The sequence below is a fragment of the Eubalaena glacialis genome, chromosome 2 (assembly GCF_028564815.1).
Source record: "Eubalaena glacialis isolate mEubGla1 chromosome 2, mEubGla1.1.hap2.+ XY, whole genome shotgun sequence".
In the NCBI taxonomy this organism is placed as follows: domain Eukaryota; kingdom Metazoa; phylum Chordata; class Mammalia; order Artiodactyla; family Balaenidae; genus Eubalaena; species Eubalaena glacialis.
Window position 1 is genome coordinate 55,392,576 of NC_083717.1, and position 22,997 is coordinate 55,415,572.

At 55.2% G+C, this 22,997-nt stretch overlaps 12 non-coding genes across 12 annotated transcripts; all 12 read right to left on the reverse strand.

Moving 5' to 3' along the window:
- Positions 1-1,664: 1,664 nt before the first annotated feature.
- On the reverse strand, positions 1,665-1,756 carry LOC133086519 (small nucleolar RNA SNORD116). Its single transcript, XR_009700273.1, has one exon. It is a non-coding gene; the product is annotated as a small nucleolar RNA SNORD116 (small nucleolar RNA).
- Positions 1,757-2,158: 402 nt separating this feature from the next.
- On the reverse strand, positions 2,159-2,252 carry LOC133085933 (small nucleolar RNA SNORD116). Its single transcript, XR_009699731.1, has one exon. It is a non-coding gene; the product is annotated as a small nucleolar RNA SNORD116 (small nucleolar RNA).
- A 2,446-nt stretch (positions 2,253-4,698) lies between these two features.
- On the reverse strand, positions 4,699-4,790 carry LOC133086142 (small nucleolar RNA SNORD116). The gene has a single exon (XR_009699911.1). It is a non-coding gene; the product is annotated as a small nucleolar RNA SNORD116 (small nucleolar RNA).
- A 2,425-nt stretch (positions 4,791-7,215) lies between these two features.
- Positions 7,216-7,307, reverse strand: LOC133086520 (small nucleolar RNA SNORD116). Its single transcript, XR_009700274.1, has one exon. It is a non-coding gene; the product is annotated as a small nucleolar RNA SNORD116 (small nucleolar RNA).
- A 402-nt stretch (positions 7,308-7,709) lies between these two features.
- On the reverse strand, positions 7,710-7,803 carry LOC133085934 (small nucleolar RNA SNORD116). Its single transcript, XR_009699732.1, has one exon. It is a non-coding gene; the product is annotated as a small nucleolar RNA SNORD116 (small nucleolar RNA).
- Positions 7,804-10,249: 2,446 nt separating this feature from the next.
- Positions 10,250-10,341, reverse strand: LOC133086143 (small nucleolar RNA SNORD116). Its single transcript, XR_009699912.1, has one exon. It is a non-coding gene; the product is annotated as a small nucleolar RNA SNORD116 (small nucleolar RNA).
- A 2,425-nt stretch (positions 10,342-12,766) lies between these two features.
- On the reverse strand, positions 12,767-12,858 carry LOC133086521 (small nucleolar RNA SNORD116). Its single transcript, XR_009700275.1, has one exon. It is a non-coding gene; the product is annotated as a small nucleolar RNA SNORD116 (small nucleolar RNA).
- A 402-nt stretch (positions 12,859-13,260) lies between these two features.
- On the reverse strand, positions 13,261-13,354 carry LOC133085936 (small nucleolar RNA SNORD116). Its single transcript, XR_009699734.1, has one exon. It is a non-coding gene; the product is annotated as a small nucleolar RNA SNORD116 (small nucleolar RNA).
- Positions 13,355-15,800: 2,446 nt separating this feature from the next.
- On the reverse strand, positions 15,801-15,892 carry LOC133086144 (small nucleolar RNA SNORD116). Its single transcript, XR_009699913.1, has one exon. It is a non-coding gene; the product is annotated as a small nucleolar RNA SNORD116 (small nucleolar RNA).
- Positions 15,893-18,317: 2,425 nt separating this feature from the next.
- Positions 18,318-18,409, reverse strand: LOC133086522 (small nucleolar RNA SNORD116). The gene has a single exon (XR_009700276.1). It is a non-coding gene; the product is annotated as a small nucleolar RNA SNORD116 (small nucleolar RNA).
- A 402-nt stretch (positions 18,410-18,811) lies between these two features.
- On the reverse strand, positions 18,812-18,905 carry LOC133085937 (small nucleolar RNA SNORD116). The gene has a single exon (XR_009699735.1). It is a non-coding gene; the product is annotated as a small nucleolar RNA SNORD116 (small nucleolar RNA).
- A 2,446-nt stretch (positions 18,906-21,351) lies between these two features.
- On the reverse strand, positions 21,352-21,443 carry LOC133086145 (small nucleolar RNA SNORD116). The gene has a single exon (XR_009699914.1). It is a non-coding gene; the product is annotated as a small nucleolar RNA SNORD116 (small nucleolar RNA).
- Positions 21,444-22,997: the final 1,554 nt, after the last annotated feature.

Below are 22,997 nucleotides of genomic sequence, written 5' to 3' on the forward strand. Positions count from 1 at the left end.
AACACCCCCTTGGCACTCATGCTTCCACACAGTGGACATGCCCTCAAGGGGAGAGATCTTCCACAAGGGAAGGGCCCTTGGCCGAATATGACGCCCTCCATCTAAAGCGGCTCGTAGGGACCCGTGACAAAGGGCACCTGAGTAACCCCTGGACTGATCAAGGGAGACTCAACAGCAAGCATACTTCCTGGTCTCCTGCCAAGTCAGAGGAACTTCCCTAGGACCACAACCAAAGCTAATGGCATGGGAGCCATTCCAATGCCCAAAGTGGTGGGGCAAACCCTTGCAGCAAATGGGTAACTTATCGTAGCACCTTGCACAACCGCACTCTTCTCTTCAAGGACAAGACCTTGAAGAAACCGAGGGACCCAGGTCCTCCAGAACCAACGTGTCACCCACAGCCGTGCAATGAGAGAACGCATCCAACATCCTGGACCCTTGAACCGGCATGACTTCTCTGGCTTGAAGCCATGCACGCTGGAGATCACAGGCTCGCAGCGCCAGAGGGTGGCAGGACAAAATGACCCCTGCAGCACACATTCACTCCAGCCCTTAAACCTGTAGCCTTTGCTTGGCAGCCGACTCCCTTCTTTCTGCATGGTTGGGCCCAATGACCTCCGGGAAGAGCTCCAAACCTCAGGGAATGCTATGCGGACTGGGTACAGCAATGACGCTGGCATATCCTAAGGAACACCTTCACACCTTCAACATAGGGGCAATGAGGCCACACAGGGACAAAACATCCCAACGCCTCCAAATCGGTCCCAGTGAGAAGACACCATACTGTGCCGTGAAGGCAACCATTCGCTGGAACAAGGACCCGCCGTGAAGCACATTGACAAAGGGGAGGAAAAGGGTGGGATGGTCCACGAATGTGCACCTGTATTCCTTCCGTACACGGGCCTCCAAATGCTCCTGAAGATATCCCAAAAGAGTTCTGGGAACCCTATGTCCACCGACCATCTATCCACCCAACAGTAAGCCTGTGGGCTTAGCCAAGACTCTCACGTGTATTTCCCGATCGCCTTGCCTTCCTGTCTCCACCAGGATCCAAACGTCTCACGGCAAGGTGCCAGAGCCACCCCTCACCTAAGTAGCTTGATATCCCCTGGATTTGCCTAAGGCATTTTCCAACCTCTCCACACAACACACAAGCAGGACACAACCCAAGGAGGAGCCATCAGCGTCGCCCAAATCCCAGGGACAGTGGCCCATTTGATTTCCCCCGACCATCAGGGCAAACCTAAACTGCATCCCATCTCCCAAGCTGAACATGACAAAGAAGGCTGGCCTGGCCAGGACTCCTTCTCTGACCCTGAGTGCAGAGACTTCTGTTTCCTTGCGGGAACAAGGCAACGACCTGGGCTCGAGGGTGGCCTGTAGATCTCAATGGCAGGCCAGAGGAGCACCAGTGGCTCACGCTTCCTTTCGCACCCGCACGCTGACCGCGGCAGGGGATGGCAGTCCTGGCTAGACTCAGGTGCCCAGAGACGTCAAGTTGTCTTTAGATTTCCCACGTGGATGGACATCACAGGCTCCTTTCCACTTGGCTCTTTCCGCACGAGAAGCCCGCCACCCTCAACTTGAACAATGTTGCTGCGTACGCCCACAGTAGCACATGCGACATGGACCTCTCCCTACCTTTCCTTTGGGAGCCACGTGCTGGACCTCAGTGAGGATGAGAAGACGGTAGGTATTGCTCATTCATTTTGTTTAGATTTCCAAGGAATGCATTTATGGGAGTCATCACCGATCCACGCACCTGCTCAAAGGCTGGACGTGCAAAGTCGCAGCCTCCATGGCGGACTGCTAGGGAGCTCTATCATCTCAGCAGTAGGGAGCTGCCAGACTCGAGCCACGGGGCAGGAAGTGCACCCAAGTCTCAGGGCATCGGAGCTCGGGTGCCCCAGGAAGAGCCCAGTATGTGAGGGTGTAGTCTTGGTGCACAAGTCCCCGTGGCCAAACAATTAGGGTTCTTCAAAGAAGTTCCATTTTCCACCACAAGGTTTCCACCAGGAACCTTGTCGAGCCAGAGGCGATACTCTTGGATCACACAGAATACTATTGGCATTGCAGATATTCCGATGCCCAAACTGGCAGGGCAAACCCTTGCGGCAACTAGGGTAACTTGCCCTGGCGCCTTGTATTTTCGCACCCTGGGCCCGTCAGTGACATGAACTCGGAGAAACCTGAGACCCATTCGTTTTGTTCAGATTTCCAAGCAGTGCATTTATGGGAGTCATCATCAATCCACGCACCTGCTCAAAGGCTGCATGTTCAAAGTCGCAGGCTCCACCGCGGGGCAGCCAACGATCTCAATAATGTCAGCAGTCAGGAGCGGTCAGAGCCGACCCACGGGGCTGGAAATGGAGCTAAGGATCATGGCATCGGATCTGGGGTGCCCCTGGAAGAGCCAAGAAGGTGAGGTGTAGTCTCAGTGCACAAGTCCCCGTGGCCAAACATCTACGTTTCTGCAAAGAAATTCCGCTCACCACCACAAGGTTCCTACGAGGATCCTCAAAGACTTCACGCCAAAAACACTCTGAGACTCACCTCGCCTTGCCTCACCTTGCCGCACTGTCCTTACTTCGCCAGGTATCAAGGACTGTACAGAGGGCCCCATGCTGCTGCAGGCGTTTGTTCCCTGGCACTCCACCACCTGCCTCAGGGTGACAGAACACAGGGATATTTGAGAAAGGTAACGGGCGCACAGAGAGAAAGGGTGATACCGCCCAGCGATGTGTGCTATATCTCCCCTCAACATTTCATTTGCTGCCCATCATGTCTGTGTGTCCACAGCCAAACGTGAATGCATGGTGGCACAGATGCCTTCAGAGCTCACGGGCATCAGCACAAAGAGCACGGCCGTCCAGCAAACCCCCTCGTATGGGCCTTGAACTTCCCCGCTGAGCCACCTCCCCGCCGACAAAGCATAGGGATGTCATTCTGAACCGCTGAGACACCCTCAGGGGAAGTGCGATTACTCAGCGTAAGAGCCACTGCCCTCTGGGGAACAAAACCACTCCTGGGACATAAGCTTCCACACAATGGACTCACCCTCAAGGGGAAATGTGGTCCCTGAGATCTTCCCCAAGGGAACGGCCCTTGGCCTAATGTGACGACCTCTAAAAAAAGCAGCTTGTAGGGACAGGTGACAAAACGCACCAGAGGAACCCCTGGACTGAACAATGGAGACTCACCTGCAGGCATACTTCCTGGCCTGCTGCCAAGACTGACAACCTACCCTTGGCCCACACACAAAGCTAATGGCATGGGAACCATTCCGATGCCCAACGTGGCGGGGCAAATGCTTGCAGCAATTGTGTAACTTGCAGTGGTGCCTGGTACTTTTGCACTCCGGGCCCATCAGTGACGTGACCTTGGAGAAACCGTGAGGCCCAGGTCCTCCACAAGCAACTTGTTACCCAGAGCTGTGCAACGAGAGAACCCAGCCAACAGCGTAGACAATTGAACCGGTATGACTTGTCTGGCCTGTCGCCAGGCTCGCCGGATACCACAGTTATGACGCACCAGCGGGTGGCAGGAAAAATGACACCCACACCTCACACCCTCTCCTGCCCTTAAACCTGTGGCCTTTCCTTGGCAGCCTACTCCCTTTTTTCCGCATGCTTGTGCCCACTGACCTCCGGGAAGAGCTCCAATCCTCAGGGAGCCCTATGTGGGTGGGGTGTAGAAACGATGCTTGGCTGTCCTCAGGGACACCTTCACATCTTCAACACAGGGGGAACGTGGCCAGACAGGGACAAAACACCCTACGGCCTCCAAATCGGCCCCCATGAGAAGACACAATACTGTGCCACGAGGGCAACCATTCGCTGGCACAAGGACCCGCCAGGAAGCAAATCGACGAAGGAGAGGAAAAAGGCGGGATAGTTCACAAATGTGCTCCCGTATTCCCTCCCTACACGTGCCTCCAAATGCTCCTGAGGGAATCCCAAATGTGTTCCGGGAACCCCATTGCCACCGTCGATCTATCCACCCACCAGTAAACCTGTGGGCTTAGCCAGCCATCTCACGTGTCTCTTTCGCTCGCCTTGCCTTACTCTGTCTCCACCGGGATCCCAACGTGTCATGGCAAGATGCCAGAGCCACCCCTCACCAAGGAAGCTTGCCATGACCAAGCTTGAGTAAGGCATTTTCCAGCCCCTTCACACAGCACACAGAAGCAGGACACAACCCACGGAGGAGCCATCATATTGGCCAAACTCCCGGGAACAGTGGCCCATTTGATTTCTCCCCTCATCAGGAGAAACCTAAACTGCATCTGGTCTCCCAAGCAGAACATGACAAAGAAGCCTGCCCTAGGCCTGGAATCCTGTTCTGACCCTGAGCATACAGACTTCTGTTTCTTTGAGGCCACAAGGCAATGACCAGCAGGTGGGGGCGGCCTGTATCACTCAAGTGCAGGCGACAGGACCATCAATGGCTCATGCTTCCTCTCCTCCCTGCTTGCTGAACCATGGCAGGGGACAGCAATCCTGGCTAGACGAAGGAACCCAGAGACGGCACACTGTCCCAAGCCTTCCCACCTGGATTGGCATCCCAGGCTGCTTTCCCAATGGTTCTTCTCCCCATGAGATGACCACCACCCTCAACTTGAATAACGTGGCTGTGGACACCCACGGCAGCAAATGCAACGTGAACCTCTGCCTGCTTTCCTTTTGGGAGCCACGTGCTGGACCTCAGTTCCAACGAGGAGACGGTAGGGATGTCTCACTCATTTTGTTCAGCTTTCCAAGGAATGCATTTGTGGGAGTCATCATCGATCCAAGCACATGCTCAAAAGTTGGACATGGAAAGTTGCAGATTCCACCAGGGGACGGACAGCGAGCTGAATCATATCAGCGTACAGAAGCGGCCAGAGCCAAGCCACGGGGCAGAAAATGCAGCCAGTTCCCAGGGCATCGAAGCTCGTGTTCCCCAAGAAAAACCAGAAGTAGAGGGTGTAGCCATGGTGCACAAGTACCCGTTGCCAAACCTTTAGGTTTAGCAAAGAAGTGCCGCTTACCGCAACAAGGGTTGAAGCAGGATCCTCATGGAATGCACGACAACACCCCTCCGAGGCTCCTTCGCCTGGCCTCGCCTTGCCACACCGTCCTCACTTCAACGGGTATCAGGGCTTATACGGATGGCCCCAGGCTGCTGCTTGCTTTCCTTCCCTGGCATTCCACCTGGCTCGGGGTGAGAGAACACACGCATGCTTGAGGAGGGTGCACGGGCGTACCGAGGGAAAGGGCGATACCACCCAGCGACGTGTGCTCTATCTCTCCTCAACATTTCATTTGCTGTCCATCTTGCTATGTGTCGGCAGCCAAACGTGAAAGGATGGTGACACAGACGCCTTCAGAGCGTGCGGCCATCAGGACAAAGAGCGCCGCCGACCAACAAGCCCCTGGTCTCGGGCCTTGCAACCCCTCCCCTGAGCACTCTGCCCTCCATCACAGCAAAAGGATGTCTTCCCGATCCTCTGAGACACCCTTAGGAAAACTGGGCCCCCTCAGCCTAAGAGCCAGTGCCCTCTAGGGGAACAAACACCCCCTTGGCACTCATGCTTCCACACAGTGGACATGCCCTCAAGGGGAGAGATCTTCCACAAGGGAAGGGCCCTTGGCCGAATATGACGCCCTCCATCTAAAGCGGCTCGTAGGGACCCGTGACAAAGGGCACCTGAGTAACCCCTGGACTGATCAAGGGAGACTCAACAGCAAGCATACTTCCTGGTCTCCTGCCAAGTCAGAGGAACTTCCCTAGGACCACAACCAAAGCTAATGGCATGGGAGCCATTCCAATGCCCAAAGTGGTGGGGCAAACCCTTGCAGCAAATGGGTAACTTATCGTAGCACCTTGCACAACCGCACTCTTCTCTTCAAGGACAAGACCTTGAAGAAACCGAGGGACCCAGGTCCTCCAGAACCAACGTGTCACCCACAGCCGTGCAATGAGAGAACGCATCCAACATCCTGGACCCTTGAACCGGCATGACTTCTCTGGCTTGAAGCCATGCACGCTGGAGATCACAGGCTCGCAGCGCCAGAGGGTGGCAGGACAAAATGACCCCTGCAGCACACATTCACTCCAGCCCTTAAACCTGTAGCCTTTGCTTGGCAGCCGACTCCCTTCTTTCTGCATGGTTGGGCCCAATGACCTCCGGGAAGAGCTCCAAACCTCAGGGAATGCTATGCGGACTGGGTACAGCAATGACGCTGGCATATCCTAAGGAACACCTTCACACCTTCAACATAGGGGCAATGAGGCCACACAGGGACAAAACATCCCAACGCCTCCAAATCGGTCCCAGTGAGAAGACCCCATACTGTGCCGTGAAGGCAACCATTCGCTGGAACAAGGACCCGCCGTGAAGCACTTTGACAAAGGGGAGGAAAAGGGTGGGATGGTCCACGAATGTGCACCTGTATTCCTTCCGTACACGGGCCTCCAAATGCTCCTGAAGATATCCCAAAAGAGTTCTGGGAACCCTATGTCCACCGACCATCTATCCACCCAACAGTAAGCCTGTGGGCTTAGCCAAGACTCTCACGTGTATTTCCCGATCGCCTTGCCTTCCTGTCTCCACCAGGATCCAAACGTCTCACGGCAAGGTGCCAGAGCCACCCCTCACCTAAGTAGCTTGATATCCCCTGGATTTGCCTAAGGCATTTTCCAACCTCTCCACACAACACACAAGCAGGACACAACCCAAGGAGGAGCCATCAGCGTCGCCCAAATCCCAGGGACAGTGGCCCATTTGATTTCCCCCGACCATCAGGGCAAACCTAAACTGCATCCCATCTCCCAAGCTGAACATGACAAAGAAGGCTGGCCTGGCCAGGACTCCTTCTCTGACCCTGAGTGCAGAGACTTCTGTTTCCTTGCGGGAACAAGGCAACGACCTGGGCTCGAGGGTGGCCTGTAGATCTCAATGGCAGGCCAGAGGAGCACCAGTGGCTCACGCTTCCTTTCGCACCCGCACGCTGACCGCGGCAGGGGATGGCAGTCCTGGCTAGACTCAGGTGCCCAGAGACGTCAAGTTGTCTTTAGATTTCCCACGTGGATGGACATCACAGGCTCCTTTCCACTTGGCTCTTTCCGCACGAGAAGCCCGCCACCCTCAACTTGAACAATGTTGCTGCGTACGCCCACAGTAGCACATGCGACATGGACCTCTCCCTACCTTTCCTTTGGGAGCCACGTGCTGGACCTCAGTGAGGATGAGAAGACGGTAGGTATTGCTCATTCATTTTGTTTAGATTTCCAAGGAATGCATTTATGGGAGTCATCACCGATCCACGCACCTGCTCAAAAGCTGGACGTGCAAAGTCGCAGCCTCCATGGCGGACTGCTAGGGAGCTCTATCATCTCAGCAGTAGGGAGCTGCCAGACTCGAGCCACGGGGCAGGAAGTGCACCCAAGTCTCAGGGCATCGGAGCTCGGGTGCCCCAGGAAGAGCCCAGTATGTGAGGGTGTAGTCTTGGTGCACAAGTCCCCGTGGCCAAACAATTAGGGTTCTTCAAAGAAGTTCCATTTTCCACCACAAGGTTTCCACCAGGAACCTTGTCGAGCCAGAGGCGATACTCTTGGATCACACAGAATACTATTGGCATTGCAGATATTCCGATGCCCAAACTGGCAGGGCAAACCCTTGCGGCAACTAGGGTAACTTGCCCTGGCGCCTTGTATTTTCGCACCCTGGGCCCGTCAGTGACATGAACTCGGAGAAACCTGAGACCCATTCGTTTTGTTCAGATTTCCAAGCAGTGCATTTATGGGAGTCATCATCAATCCACGCACCTGCTCAAAGGCTGCATGTTCAAAGTCGCAGGCTCCACCGCGGGGCAGCCAACGATCTCAATAATGTCAGCAGTCAGGAGCGGTCAGAGCCGACCCACGGGGCTGGAAATGGAGCTAAGGATCATGGCATCGGATCTGGGGTGCCCCTGGAAGAGCCAAGAAGGTGAGGTGTAGTCTCAGTGCACAAGTCCCCGTGGCCAAACATCTACGTTTCTGCAAAGAAATTCCGCTCACCACCACAAGGTTCCTACGAGGATCCTCAAAGACTTCACGCCAAAAACACTCTGAGACTCACCTCGCCTTGCCTCACCTTGCCGCACTGTCCTTACTTCGCCAGGTATCAAGGACTGTACAGAGGGCCCCATGCTGCTGCAGGCGTTTGTTCCCTGGCACTCCACCACCTGCCTCAGGGTGACAGAACACAGGGATATTTGAGAAAGGTAACGGGCGCACAGAGAGAAAGGGTGATACCGCCCAGCGATGTGTGCTATATCTCCCCTCAACATTTCATTTGCTGCCCATCATGTCTGTGTGTCCACAGCCAAACGTGAATGCATGGTGGCACAGATGCCTTCAGAGCTCACGGGCATCAGCACAAAGAGCACGGCCGTCCAGCAAACCCCCTCGTATGGGCCTTGAACTTCCCCGCTGAGCCACCTCCCCGCCGACAAAGCATAGGGATGTCATTCTGAACCGCTGAGACACCCTCAGGGGAAGTGCGATTACTCAGCGTAAGAGCCACTGCCCTCTGGGGAACAAAACCACTCCTGGGACATAAGCTTCCACACAATGGACTCACCCTCAAGGGGAAATGTGGTCCCTGAGATCTTCCCCAAGGGAACGGCCCTTGGCCTAATGTGACGACCTCTAAAAAAAGCAGCTTGTAGGGACAGGTGACAAAACGCACCAGAGGAACCCCTGGACTGAACAATGGAGACTCACCTGCAGGCATACTTCCTGGCCTGCTGCCAAGACTGACAACCTACCCTTGGCCCACACACAAAGCTAATGGCATGGGAACCATTCCGATGCCCAACGTGGCGGGGCAAATGCTTGCAGCAATTGTGTAACTTGCAGTGGTGCCTGGTACTTTTGCACTCCGGGCCCATCAGTGACGTGACCTTGGAGAAACCGTGAGGCCCAGGTCCTCCACAAGCAACTTGTTACCCAGAGCTGTGCAACGAGAGAACCCAGCCAACAGCGTAGACAATTGAACCGGTATGACTTGTCTGGCCTGTCGCCAGGCTCGCCGGATACCACAGTTATGACGCACCAGCGGGTGGCAGGAAAAATGACACCCACACCTCACACCCTCTCCTGCCCTTAAACCTGTGGCCTTTCCTTGGCAGCCTACTCCCTTTTTTCCGCATGCTTGTGCCCACTGACCTCCGGGAAGAGCTCCAATCCTCAGGGAGCCCTATGTGGGTGGGGTGTAGAAACGATGCTTGGCTGTCCTCAGGGACACCTTCACATCTTCAACACAGGGGGAACGTGGCCAGACAGGGACAAAACACCCTACGGCCTCCAAATCGGCCCCCATGAGAAGACACAATACTGTGCCACGAGGGCAACCATTCGCTGGCACAAGGACCCGCCAGGAAGCAAATCGACGAAGGAGAGGAAAAAGGCGGGATAGTTCACAAATGTGCTCCCGTATTCCCTCCCTACACGTGCCTCCAAATGCTCCTGAGGGAATCCCAAATGTGTTCCGGGAACCCCATTGCCACCGTCGATCTATCCACCCACCAGTAAACCTGTGGGCTTAGCCAGCCATCTCACGTGTCTCTTTCGCTCGCCTTGCCTTACTCTGTCTCCACCGGGATCCCAACGTGTCATGGCAAGATGCCAGAGCCACCCCTCACCAAGGAAGCTTGCCATGACCAAGCTTGAGTAAGGCATTTTCCAGCCCCTTCACACAGCACACAGAAGCAGGACACAACCCACGGAGGAGCCATCATATTGGCCAAACTCCCGGGAACAGTGGCCCATTTGATTTCTCCCCTCATCAGGAGAAACCTAAACTGCATCTGGTCTCCCAAGCAGAACATGACAAAGAAGCCTGCCCTAGGCCTGGAATCCTGTTCTGACCCTGAGCATACAGACTTCTGTTTCTTTGAGGCCACAAGGCAATGACCAGCAGGTGGGGGCGGCCTGTATCACTCAAGTGCAGGCGACAGGACCATCAATGGCTCATGCTTCCTCTCCTCCCTGCTTGCTGAACCATGGCAGGGGACAGCAATCCTGGCTAGACGAAGGAACCCAGAGACGGCACACTGTCCCAAGCCTTCCCACCTGGATTGGCATCCCAGGCTGCTTTCCCAATGGTTCTTCTCCCCATGAGATGACCACCACCCTCAACTTGAATAACGTGGCTGTGGACACCCACGGCAGCAAATGCAACGTGAACCTCTGCCTGCGTTCCTTTTGGGAGCCACGTGCTGGACCTCAGTTCCAACGAGGAGACGGTAGGGATGTCTCACTCATTTTGTTCAGCTTTCCAAGGAATGCATTTGTGGGAGTCATCATCGATCCAAGCACATGCTCAAAAGTTGGACATGGAAAGTTGCAGATTCCACCAGGGGACGGACAGCGAGCTGAATCATATCAGCGTACAGAAGCGGCCAGAGCCAAGCCACGGGGCAGAAAATGCAGCCAGTTCCCAGGGCATCGAAGCTCGTGTTCCCCAAGAAAAACCAGAAGTAGAGGGTGTAGCCATGGTGCACAAGTACCCGTTGCCAAACCTTTAGGTTTAGCAAAGAAGTGCCGCTTACCGCAACAAGGGTTGAAGCAGGATCCTCATGGAATGCACGACAACACCCCTCCGAGGCTCCTTCGCCTGGCCTCGCCTTGCCACACCGTCCTCACTTCAACGGGTATCAGGGCTTATACGGATGGCCCCAGGCTGCTGCTTGCTTTCCTTCCCTGGCATTCCACCTGGCTCGGGGTGAGAGAACACACGCATGCTTGAGGAGGGTGCACGGGCGTACCGAGGGAAAGGGCGATACCACCCAGCGACGTGTGCTCTATCTCTCCTCAACATTTCATTTGCTGTCCATCTTGCTATGTGTCAGCAGCCAAACGTGAAAGGATGGTGACACAGACGCCTTCAGAGCGTGCGGCCATCAGGACAAAGAGCGCCGCCGACCAACAAGCCCCTGGTCTCGGGCCTTGCAACCCCTCCCCTGAGCACTCTGCCCTCCATCACAGCAAAAGGATGTCTTCCCGATCCTCTGAGACACCCTTAGGAAAACTGGGCCCCCTCAGCCTAAGAGCCAGTGCCCTCTAGGGGAACAAACACCCCCTTGGCACTCATGCTTCCACACAGTGGACATGCCCTCAAGGGGAGAGATCTTCCACAAGGGAAGGGCCCTTGGCCGAATATGACGCCCTCCATCTAAAGCGGCTCGTAGGGACCCGTGACAAAGGGCACCTGAGTAACCCCTGGACTGATCAAGGGAGACTCAACAGCAAGCATACTTCCTGGTCTCCTGCCAAGTCAGAGGAACTTCCCTAGGACCACAACCAAAGCTAATGGCATGGGAGCCATTCCAATGCCCAAAGTGGTGGGGCAAACCCTTGCAGCAAATGGGTAACTTATCGTAGCACCTTGCACAACCGCACTCTTCTCTTCAAGGACAAGACCTTGAAGAAACCGAGGGACCCAGGTCCTCCAGAACCAACGTGTCACCCACAGCCGTGCAATGAGAGAACGCATCCAACATCCTGGACCCTTGAACCGGCATGACTTCTCTGGCTTGAAGCCATGCACGCTGGAGATCACAGGCTCGCAGCGCCAGAGGGTGGCAGGACAAAATGACCCCTGCAGCACACATTCACTCCAGCCCTTAAACCTGTAGCCTTTGCTTGGCAGCCGACTCCCTTCTTTCTGCATGGTTGGGCCCAATGACCTCCGGGAAGAGCTCCAAACCTCAGGGAATGCTATGCGGACTGGGTACAGCAATGACGCTGGCATATCCTAAGGAACACCTTCACACCTTCAACATAGGGGCAATGAGGCCACACAGGGACAAAACATCCCAACGCCTCCAAATCGGTCCCAGTGAGAAGACACCATACTGTGCCGTGAAGGCAACCATTCGCTGGAACAAGGACCCGCCGTGAAGCACATTGACAAAGGGGAGGAAAAGGGTGGGATGGTCCACGAATGTGCACCTGTATTCCTTCCGTACACGGGCCTCCAAATGCTCCTGAAGATATCCCAAAAGAGTTCTGGGAACCCTATGTCCACCGACCATCTATCCACCCAACAGTAAGCCTGTGGGCTTAGCCAAGACTCTCACGTGTATTTCCCGATCGCCTTGCCTTCCTGTCTCCACCAGGATCCAAACGTCTCACGGCAAGGTGCCAGAGCCACCCCTCACCTAAGTAGCTTGATATCCCCTGGATTTGCCTAAGGCATTTTCCAACCTCTCCACACAACACACAAGCAGGACACAACCCAAGGAGGAGCCATCAGCGTCGCCCAAATCCCAGGGACAGTGGCCCATTTGATTTCCCCCGACCATCAGGGCAAACCTAAACTGCATCCCATCTCCCAAGCTGAACATGACAAAGAAGGCTGGCCTGGCCAGGACTCCTTCTCTGACCCTGAGTGCAGAGACTTCTGTTTCCTTGCGGGAACAAGGCAACGACCTGGGCTCGAGGGTGGCCTGTAGATCTCAATGGCAGGCCAGAGGAGCACCAGTGGCTCACGCTTCCTTTCGCACCCGCACGCTGACCGCGGCAGGGGATGGCAGTCCTGGCTAGACTCAGGTGCCCAGAGACGTCAAGTTGTCTTTAGATTTCCCACGTGGATGGACATCACAGGCTCCTTTCCACTTGGCTCTTTCCGCACGAGAAGCCCGCCACCCTCAACTTGAACAATGTTGCTGCGTACGCCCACAGTAGCACATGCGACATGGACCTCTCCCTACCTTTCCTTTGGGAGCCACGTGCTGGACCTCAGTGAGGATGAGAAGACGGTAGGTATTGCTCATTCATTTTGTTTAGATTTCCAAGGAATGCATTTATGGGAGTCATCACCGATCCACGCACCTGCTCAAAAGCTGGACGTGCAAAGTCGCAGCCTCCATGGCGGACTGCTAGGGAGCTCTATCATCTCAGCAGTAGGGAGCTGCCAGACTCGAGCCACGGGGCAGGAAGTGCACCCAAGTCTCAGGGCATCGGAGCTCGGGTGCCCCAGGAAGAGCCCAGTATGTGAGGGTGTAGTCTTGGTGCACAAGTCCCCGTGGCCAAACAATTAGGGTTCTTCAAAGAAGTTCCATTTTCCACCACAAGGTTTCCACCAGGAACCTTGTCGAGCCAGAGGCGATACTCTTGGATCACACAGAATACTATTGGCATTGCAGATATTCCGATGCCCAAACTGGCAGGGCAAACCCTTGCGGCAACTAGGGTAACTTGCCCTGGCGCCTTGTATTTTCGCACCCTGGGCCCGTCAGTGACATGAACTCGGAGAAACCTGAGACCCATTCGTTTTGTTCAGATTTCCAAGCAGTGCATTTATGGGAGTCATCATCAATCCACGCACCTGCTCAAAGGCTGCATGTTCAAAGTCGCAGGCTCCACCGCGGGGCAGCCAACGATCTCAATAATGTCAGCAGTCAGGAGCGGTCAGAGCCGACCCACGGGGCTGGAAATGGAGCTAAGGATCATGGCATCGGATCTGGGGTGCCCCTGGAAGAGCCAAGAAGGTGAGGTGTAGTCTCAGTGCACAAGTCCCCGTGGCCAAACATCTACGTTTCTGCAAAGAAATTCCGCTCACCACCACAAGGTTCCTACGAGGATCCTCAAAGACTTCACGCCAAAAACACTCTGAGACTCACCTCGCCTTGCCTCACCTTGCCGCACTGTCCTTACTTCGCCAGGTATCAAGGACTGTACAGAGGGCCCCATGCTGCTGCAGGCGTTTGTTCCCTGGCACTCCACCACCTGCCTCAGGGTGACAGAACACAGGGATATTTGAGAAAGGTAACGGGCGCACAGAGAGAAAGGGTGATACCGCCCAGCGATGTGTGCTATATCTCCCCTCAACATTTCATTTGCTGCCCATCATGTCTGTGTGTCCACAGCCAAACGTGAATGCATGGTGGCACAGATGCCTTCAGAGCTCACGGGCATCAGCACAAAGAGCACGGCCGTCCAGCAAACCCCCTCGTATGGGCCTTGAACTTCCCCGCTGAGCCACCTCCCCGCCGACAAAGCATAGGGATGTCATTCTGAACCGCTGAGACACCCTCAGGGGAAGTGCGATTACTCAGCGTAAGAGCCACTGCCCTCTGGGGAACAAAACCACTCCTGGGACATAAGCTTCCACACAATGGACTCACCCTCAAGGGGAAATGTGGTCCCTGAGATCTTCCCCAAGGGAACGGCCCTTGGCCTAATGTGACGACCTCTAAAAAAAGCAGCTTGTAGGGACAGGTGACAAAACGCACCAGAGGAACCCCTGGACTGAACAATGGAGACTCACCTGCAGGCATACTTCCTGGCCTGCTGCCAAGACTGACAACCTACCCTTGGCCCACACACAAAGCTAATGGCATGGGAACCATTCCGATGCCCAACGTGGCGGGGCAAATGCTTGCAGCAATTGTGTAACTTGCAGTGGTGCCTGGTACTTTTGCACTCCGGGCCCATCAGTGACGTGACCTTGGAGAAACCGTGAGGCCCAGGTCCTCCACAAGCAACTTGTTACCCAGAGCTGTGCAACGAGAGAACCCAGCCAACAGCGTAGACAATTGAACCGGTATGACTTGTCTGGCCTGTCGCCAGGCTCGCCGGATACCACAGTTATGACGCACCAGCGGGTGGCAGGAAAAATGACACCCACACCTCACACCCTCTCCTGCCCTTAAACCTGTGGCCTTTCCTTGGCAGCCTACTCCCTTTTTTCCGCATGCTTGTGCCCACTGACCTCCGGGAAGAGCTCCAATCCTCAGGGAGCCCTATGTGGGTGGGGTGTAGAAACGATGCTTGGCTGTCCTCAGGGACACCTTCACATCTTCAACACAGGGGGAACGTGGCCAGACAGGGACAAAACACCCTACGGCCTCCAAATCGGCCCCCATGAGAAGACACAATACTGTGCCACGAGGGCAACCATTCGCTGGCACAAGGACCCGCCAGGAAGCAAATCGACGAAGGAGAGGAAAAAGGCGGGATAGTTCACAAATGTGCTCCCGTATTCCCTCCCTACACGTGCCTCCAAATGCTCCTGAGGGAATCCCAAATGTGTTCCGGGAACCCCATTGCCACCGTCGATCTATCCACCCACCAGTAAACCTGTGGGCTTAGCCAGCCATCTCACGTGTCTCTTTCGCTCGCCTTGCCTTACTCTGTCTCCACCGGGATCCCAACGTGTCATGGCAAGATGCCAGAGCCACCCCTCACCAAGGAAGCTTGCCATGACCAAGCTTGAGTAAGGCATTTTCCAGCCCCTTCACACAGCACACAGAAGCAGGACACAACCCACGGAGGAGCCATCATATTGGCCAAACTCCCGGGAACAGTGGCCCATTTGATTTCTCCCCTCATCAGGAGAAACCTAAACTGCATCTGGTCTCCCAAGCAGAACATGACAAAGAAGCCTGCCCTAGGCCTGGAATCCTGTTCTGACCCTGAGCATACAGACTTCTGTTTCTTTGAGGCCACAAGGCAATGACCAGCAGGTGGGGGCGGCCTGTATCACTCAAGTGCAGGTGACAGGACCATCAATGGCTCATGCTTCCTCTCCTCCCTGCTTGCTGAACCATGGCAGGGGACAGCAATCCTGGCTAGACGAAGGAACCCAGAGACGGCACACTGTCCCAAGCCTTCCCACCTGGATTGGCATCCCAGGCTGCTTTCCCAATGGTTCTTCTCCCCATGAGATGACCACCACCCTCAACTTGAATAACGTGGCTGTGGACACCCACGGCAGCAAATGCAACGTGAACCTCTGCCTGCGTTCCTTTTGGGAGCCACGTGCTGGACCTCAGTTCCAACGAGGAGACGGTAGGGATGTCTCACTCATTTTGTTCAGCTTTCCAAGGAATGCATTTGTGGGAGTCATCATCGATCCAAGCACATGCTCAAAAGTTGGACATGGAAAGTTGCAGATTCCACCAGGGGACGGACAGCGAGCTGAATCATATCAGCGTACAGAAGCGGCCAGAGCCAAGCCACGGGGCAGAAAATGCAGCCAGTTCCCAGGGCATCGAAGCTCGTGTTCCCCAAGAAAAACCAGAAGTAGAGGGTGTAGCCATGGTGCACAAGTACCCGTTGCCAAACCTTTAGGTTTAGCAAAGAAGTGCCGCTTACCGCAACAAGGGTTGAAGCAGGATCCTCATGGAATGCACGACAACACCCCTCCGAGGCTCCTTCGCCTGGCCTCGCCTTGCCACACCGTCCTCACTTCAACGGGTATCAGGGCTTATACGGATGGCCCCAGGCTGCTGCTTGCTTTCCTTCCCTGGCATTCCACCTGGCTCGGGGTGAGAGAACACACGCATGCTTGAGGAGGGTGCACGGGCGTACCGAGGGAAAGGGCGATACCACCCAGCGACGTGTGCTCTATCTCTCCTCAACATTTCATTTGCTGTCCATCTTGCTATGTGTCAGCAGCCAAACGTGAAAGGATGGTGACACAGACGCCTTCAGAGCGTGCGGCCATCAGGACAAAGAGCGCCGCCGACCAACAAGCCCCTGGTCTCGGGCCTTGCAACCCCTCCCCTGAGCACTCTGCCCTCCATCACAGCAAAAGGATGTCTTCCCGATCCTCTGAGACACCCTTAGGAAAACTGGGCCCCCTCAGCCTAAGAGCCAGTGCCCTCTAGGGGAACAAACACCCCCTTGGCACTCATGCTTCCACACAGTGGACATGCCCTCAAGGGGAGAGATCTTCCACAAGGGAAGGGCCCTTGGCCGAATATGACGCCCTCCATCTAAAGCGGCTCGTAGGGACCCGTGACAAAGGGCACCTGAGTAACCCCTGGACTGATCAAGGGAGACTCAACAGCAAGCATACTTCCTGGTCTCCTGCCAAGTCAGAGGAACTTCCCTAGGACCACAACCAAAGCTAATGGCATGGGAGCCATTCCAATGCCCAAAGTGGTGGGGCAAACCCTTGCAGCAAATGGGTAACTTATCGTAGCACCTTGCACAACCGCACTCTTCTCTTCAAGCACAAGACCTTGAAGAAACCGAGGGACCCAGGTCCTCCAGAACCAACGTGTCACCCACAGCCGTGCAATGAGAGAACGCATCCAACATCCTGGACCCTTGAACCGGCATGACTTCTCTGGCTTGAAGCCATGCACGCTGGAGATCACAGGCTCGCAGCGCCAGAGGGTGGCAGGACAAAATGACCCCTGCAGCACACATTCACTCCAGCCCTTAAACCTGTAGCCTTTGCTTGGCAGCCGACTCCCTTCTTTCTGCATGGTTGGGCCCAATGACCTCCGGGAAGAGCTCCAAACCTCAGGGAATGCTATGCGGACTGGGTACAGCAATGACGCTGGCATATCCTAAGGAACACCTTCACACCTTCAACATAGGGGCAATGAGGCCACACAGGGACAAAACATCCCAACGCCTCCAAATCGGTCCCAGTGAGAAGACACCATACTGTGCCGTGAAGGCAACCATTCGCTGGAACAAGGACCCGCCGTGAAGCACATTGACAAAGGGGAGGAAAAGGGTGGGATGGTCCACGAATGTGCACCTGTATTCCTTCCGTACACGGGCCTCCAAATGCTCCTGAAGATATCCCAAAAGAGTTCTGGGAACCCTATGTCCACCGACCATCTATCCACCCAACAGTAAGCCTGTGGGCTTAGCCAAGACTCTCACGTGTATTTCCCGATCGCCTTGCCTTCCTGTCTCCACCAGGATCCAAACGTCTCACGGCAAGGTGCCAGAGCCACCCCTCACCTAAGTAGCTTGATATCCCCTGGATTTGCCTAAGGCATTTTCCAACCTCTCCACACAACACACAAGCAGGACACAACCCAAGGAGGAGCCATCAGCGTCGCCCAAATCCCAGGGACAGTGGCCCATTTGATTTCCCCCGACCATCAGGGCAAACCTAAACTGCATCCCATCTCCCAAGCTGAACATGACAAAGAAGGCTGGCCTGGCCAGGACTCCTTCTCTGACCCTGAGTGCAGAGACTTCTGTTTCCTTGCGGGAACAAGGCAACGACCTGGGCTCGAGGGTGGCCTGTAGATCTCAATGGCAGGCCAGAGGAGCACCAGTGGCTCACGCTTCCTTTCGCACCCGCACGCTGACCGCGGCAGGGGATGGCAGTCCTGGCTAGACTCAGGTGCCCAGAGACGTCAAGTTGTCTTTAGATTTCCCACGTGGATGGACATCACAGGCTCCTTTCCACTTGGCTCTTTCCGCACGAGAAGCCCGCCACCCTCAACTTGAACAATGTTGCTGCGTACGCCCACAGTAGCACATGCGACATGGACCTCTCCCTACCTTTCCTTTGGGAGCCACGTGCTGGACCTCAGTGAGGATGAGAAGACGGTAGGTATTGCTCATTCATTTTGTTTAGATTTCCAAGGAATGCATTTATGGGAGTCATCACCGATCCACGCACCTGCTCAAAAGCTGGACGTGCAAAGTCGCAGACTCCATGGCGGACTGCTAGGGAGCTCTATCATCTCAGCAGTAGGGAGCTGCCAGACTCGAGCCACGGGGCAGGAAGTGCACCCAAGTCTCAGGGCATCGGAGCTCGGGTGCCCCAGGAAGAGCCCAGTATGTGAGGGTGTAGTCTTGGTGCACAAGTCCCCGTGGCCAAACAATTAGGGTTCTTCAAAGAAGTTCCATTTTCCACCACAAGGTTTCCACCAGGAACCTTGTCGAGCCAGAGGCGATACTCTTGGATCACACAGAATACTATTGGCATTGCAGATATTCCGATGCCCAAACTGGCAGGGCAAACCCTTGCGGCAACTAGGGTAACTTGCCCTGGCGCCTTGTATTTTCGCACCCTGGGCCCGTCAGTGACATGAACTCGGAGAAACCTGAGACCCATTCGTTTTGTTCAGATTTCCAAGCAGTGCATTTATGGGAGTCATCATCAATCCACGCACCTGCTCAAAGGCTGCATGTTCAAAGTCGCAGGCTCCACCGCGGGGCAGCCAACGATCTCAATAATGTCAGCAGTCAGGAGCGGTCAGAGCCGACCCACGGGGCTGGAAATGGAGCTAAGGATCATGGCATCGGATCTGGGGTGCCCCTGGAAGAGCCAAGAAGGTGAGGTGTAGTCTCAGTGCACAAGTCCCCGTGGCCAAACATCTACGTTTCTGCAAAGAAATTCCGCTCACCACCACAAGGTTCCTACGAGGATCCTCAAAGACTTCACGCCAAAAACACTCTGAGACTCACCTCGCCTTGCCTCACCTTGCCGCACTGTCCTTACTTCGCCAGGTATCAAGGACTGTACAGAGGGCCCCATGCTGCTGCAGGCGTTTGTTCCCTGGCACTCCACCACCTGCCTCAGGGTGACAGAACACAGGGATATTTGAGAAAGGTAACGGGCGCACAGAGAGAAAGGGTGATACCGCCCAGCGATGTGTGCTATATCTCCCCTCAACATTTCATTTGCTGCCCATCATGTCTGTGTGTCCACAGCCAAACGTGAATGCATGGTGGCACAGATGCCTTCAGAGCTCACGGGCATCAGCACAAAGAGCACGGCCGTCCAGCAAACCCCCTCGTATGGGCCTTGAACTTCCCCGCTGAGCCACCTCCCCGCCGACAAAGCATAGGGATGTCATTCTGAACCGCTGAGACACCCTCAGGGGAAGTGCGATTACTCAGCGTAAGAGCCACTGCCCTCTGGGGAACAAAACCACTCCTGGGACATAAGCTTCCACACAATGGACTCACCCTCAAGGGGAAATGTGGTCCCTGAGATCTTCCCCAAGGGAACGGCCCTTGGCCTAATGTGACGACCTCTAAAAAAAGCAGCTTGTAGGGACAGGTGACAAAACGCACCAGAGGAACCCCTGGACTGAACAATGGAGACTCACCTGCAGGCATACTTCCTGGCCTGCTGCCAAGACTGACAACCTACCCTTGGCCCACACACAAAGCTAATGGCATGGGAACCATTCCGATGCCCAACGTGGCGGGGCAAATGCTTGCAGCAATTGTGTAACTTGCAGTGGTGCCTGGTACTTTTGCACTCCGGGCCCATCAGTGACGTGACCTTGGAGAAACCGTGAGGCCCAGGTCCTCCACAAGCAACTTGTTACCCAGAGCTGTGCAACGAGAGAACCCAGCCAACAGCGTAGACAATTGAACCGGTATGACTTGTCTGGCCTGTCGCCAGGCTCGCCGGATACCACAGTTATGACGCACCAGCGGGTGGCAGGAAAAATGACACCCACACCTCACACCCTCTCCTGCCCTTAAACCTGTGGCCTTTCCTTGGCAGCCTACTCCCTTTTTTCCGCATGCTTGTGCCCACTGACCTCCGGGAAGAGCTCCAATCCTCAGGGAGCCCTATGTGGGTGGGGTGTAGAAACGATGCTTGGCTGTCCTCAGGGACACCTTCACATCTTCAACACAGGGGGAACGTGGCCAGACAGGGACAAAACACCCTACGGCCTCCAAATCGGCCCCCATGAGAAGACACAATACTGTGCCACGAGGGCAACCATTCGCTGGCACAAGGACCCGCCAGGAAGCAAATCGACGAAGGAGAGGAAAAAGGCGGGATAGTTCACAAATGTGCTCCCGTATTCCCTCCCTACACGTGCCTCCAAATGCTCCTGAGGGAATCCCAAATGTGTTCCGGGAACCCCATTGCCACTGTCGATCTATCCACCCACCAGTAAACCTGTGGGCTTAGCCAGCCATCTCACGTGTCTCTTTCGCTCGCCTTGCCTTACTCTGTCTCCACCGGGATCCCAACGTGTCATGGCAAGATGCCAGAGCCACCCCTCACCAAGGAAGCTTGCCATGACCAAGCTTGAGTAAGGCATTTTCCAGCCCCTTCACACAGCACACAGAAGCAGGACACAACCCACGGAGGAGCCATCATATTGGCCAAACTCCCGGGAACAGTGGCCCATTTGATTTCTCCCCTCATCAGGAGAAACCTAAACTGCATCTGGTCTCCCAAGCAGAACATGACAAAGAAGCCTGCCCTAGGCCTGGAATCCTGTTCTGACCCTGAGCATACAGACTTCTGTTTCTTTGAGGCCACAAGGCAATGACCAGCAGGTGGGGGCGGCCTGTATCACTCAAGTGCAGGCGACAGGACCATCAATGGCTCATGCTTCCTCTCCTCCCTGCTTGCTGAACCATGGCAGGGGACAGCAATCCTGGCTAGACGAAGGAACCCAGAGACGGCACACTGTCCCAAGCCTTCCCACCTGGATTGGCATCCCAGGCTGCTTTCCCAATGGTTCTTCTCCCCATGAGATGACCACCACCCTCAACTTGAATAACGTGGCTGTGGACACCCACGGCAGCAAATGCAACGTGAACCTCTGCCTGCGTTCCTTTTGGGAGCCACGTGCTGGACCTCAGTTCCAACGAGGAGACGGTAGGGATGTCTCACTCATTTTGTTCAGCTTTCCAAGGAATGCATTTGTGGGAGTCATCATCGATCCAAGCACATGCTCAAAAGTTGGACATGGAAAGTTGCAGATTCCACCAGGGGACGGACAGCGAGCTGAATCATATCAGCGTACAGAAGCGGCCAGAGCCAAGCCACGGGGCAGAAAATGCAGCCAGTTCCCAGGGCATCGAAGCTCGTGTTCCCCAAGAAAAACCAGAAGTAGAGGGTGTAGCCATGGTGCACAAGTACCCGTTGCCAAACCTTTAGGTTTAGCAAAGAAGTGCCGCTTACCGCAACAAGGGTTGAAGCAGGATCCTCATGGAATGCACGACAACACCCCTCCGAGGCTCCTTCGCCTGGCCTCGCCTTGCCACACCGTCCTCACTTCAACGGGTATCAGGGCTTATACGGATGGCCCCAGGCTGCTGCTTGCTTTCCTTCCCTGGCATTCCACCTGGCTCGGGGTGAGAGAACACACGCATGCTTGAGGAGGGTGCACGGGCGTACCGAGGGAAAGGGCGATACCACCCAGCGACGTGTGCTCTATCTCTCCTCAACATTTCATTTGCTGTCCATCTTGCTATGTGTCGGCAGCCAAACGTGAAAGGATGGTGACACAGACGCCTTCAGAGCGTGCGGCCATCAGGACAAAGAGCGCCGCCGACCAACAAGCCCCTGGTCTCGGGCCTTGCAACCCCTCCCCTGAGCACTCTGCCCTCCATCACAGCAAAAGGATGTCTTCCCGATCCTCTGAGACACCCTTAGGAAAACTGGGCCCCCTCAGCCTAAGAGCCAGTGCCCTCTAGGGGAACAAACACCCCCTTGGCACTCATGCTTCCACACAGTGGACATGCCCTCAAGGGGAGAGATCTTCCACAAGGGAAGGGCCCTTGGCCGAATATGACGCCCTCCATCTAAAGCGGCTCGTAGGGACCCGTGACAAAGGGCACCTGAGTAACCCCTGGACTGATCAAGGGAGACTCAACAGCAAGCATACTTCCTGGTCTCCTGCCAAGTCAGAGGAACTTCCCTAGGACCACAACCAAAGCTAATGGCATGGGAGCCATTCCAATGCCCAAAGTGGTGGGGCAAACCCTTGCAGCAAATGGGTAACTTATCGTAGCACCTTGCACAACCGCACTCTTCTCTTCAAGGACAAGACCTTGAAGAAACCGAGGGACCCAGGTCCTCCAGAACCAACGTGTCACCCACAGCCATGCAATGAGAGAACGCATCCAACATCCTGGACCCTTGAACCGGCATGACTTCTCTGGCTTGAAGCCATGCACGCTGGAGATCACAGGCTCGCAGCGCCAGAGGGTGGCAGGACAAAATGACCCCTGCAGCACACATTCACTCCAGCCCTTAAACCTGTAGCCTTTGCTTGGCAGCCGACTCCCTTCTTTCTGCATGGTTGGGCCCAATGACCTCCGGGAAGAGCTCCAAACCTCAGGGAATGCTATGCGGACTGGGTACAGCAATGACGCTGGCATATCCTAAGGAACACCTTCACACCTTCAACATAGGGGCAATGAGGCCACACAGGGACAAAACATCCCAACGCCTCCAAATCGGTCCCAGTGAGAAGACACCATACTGTGCCGTG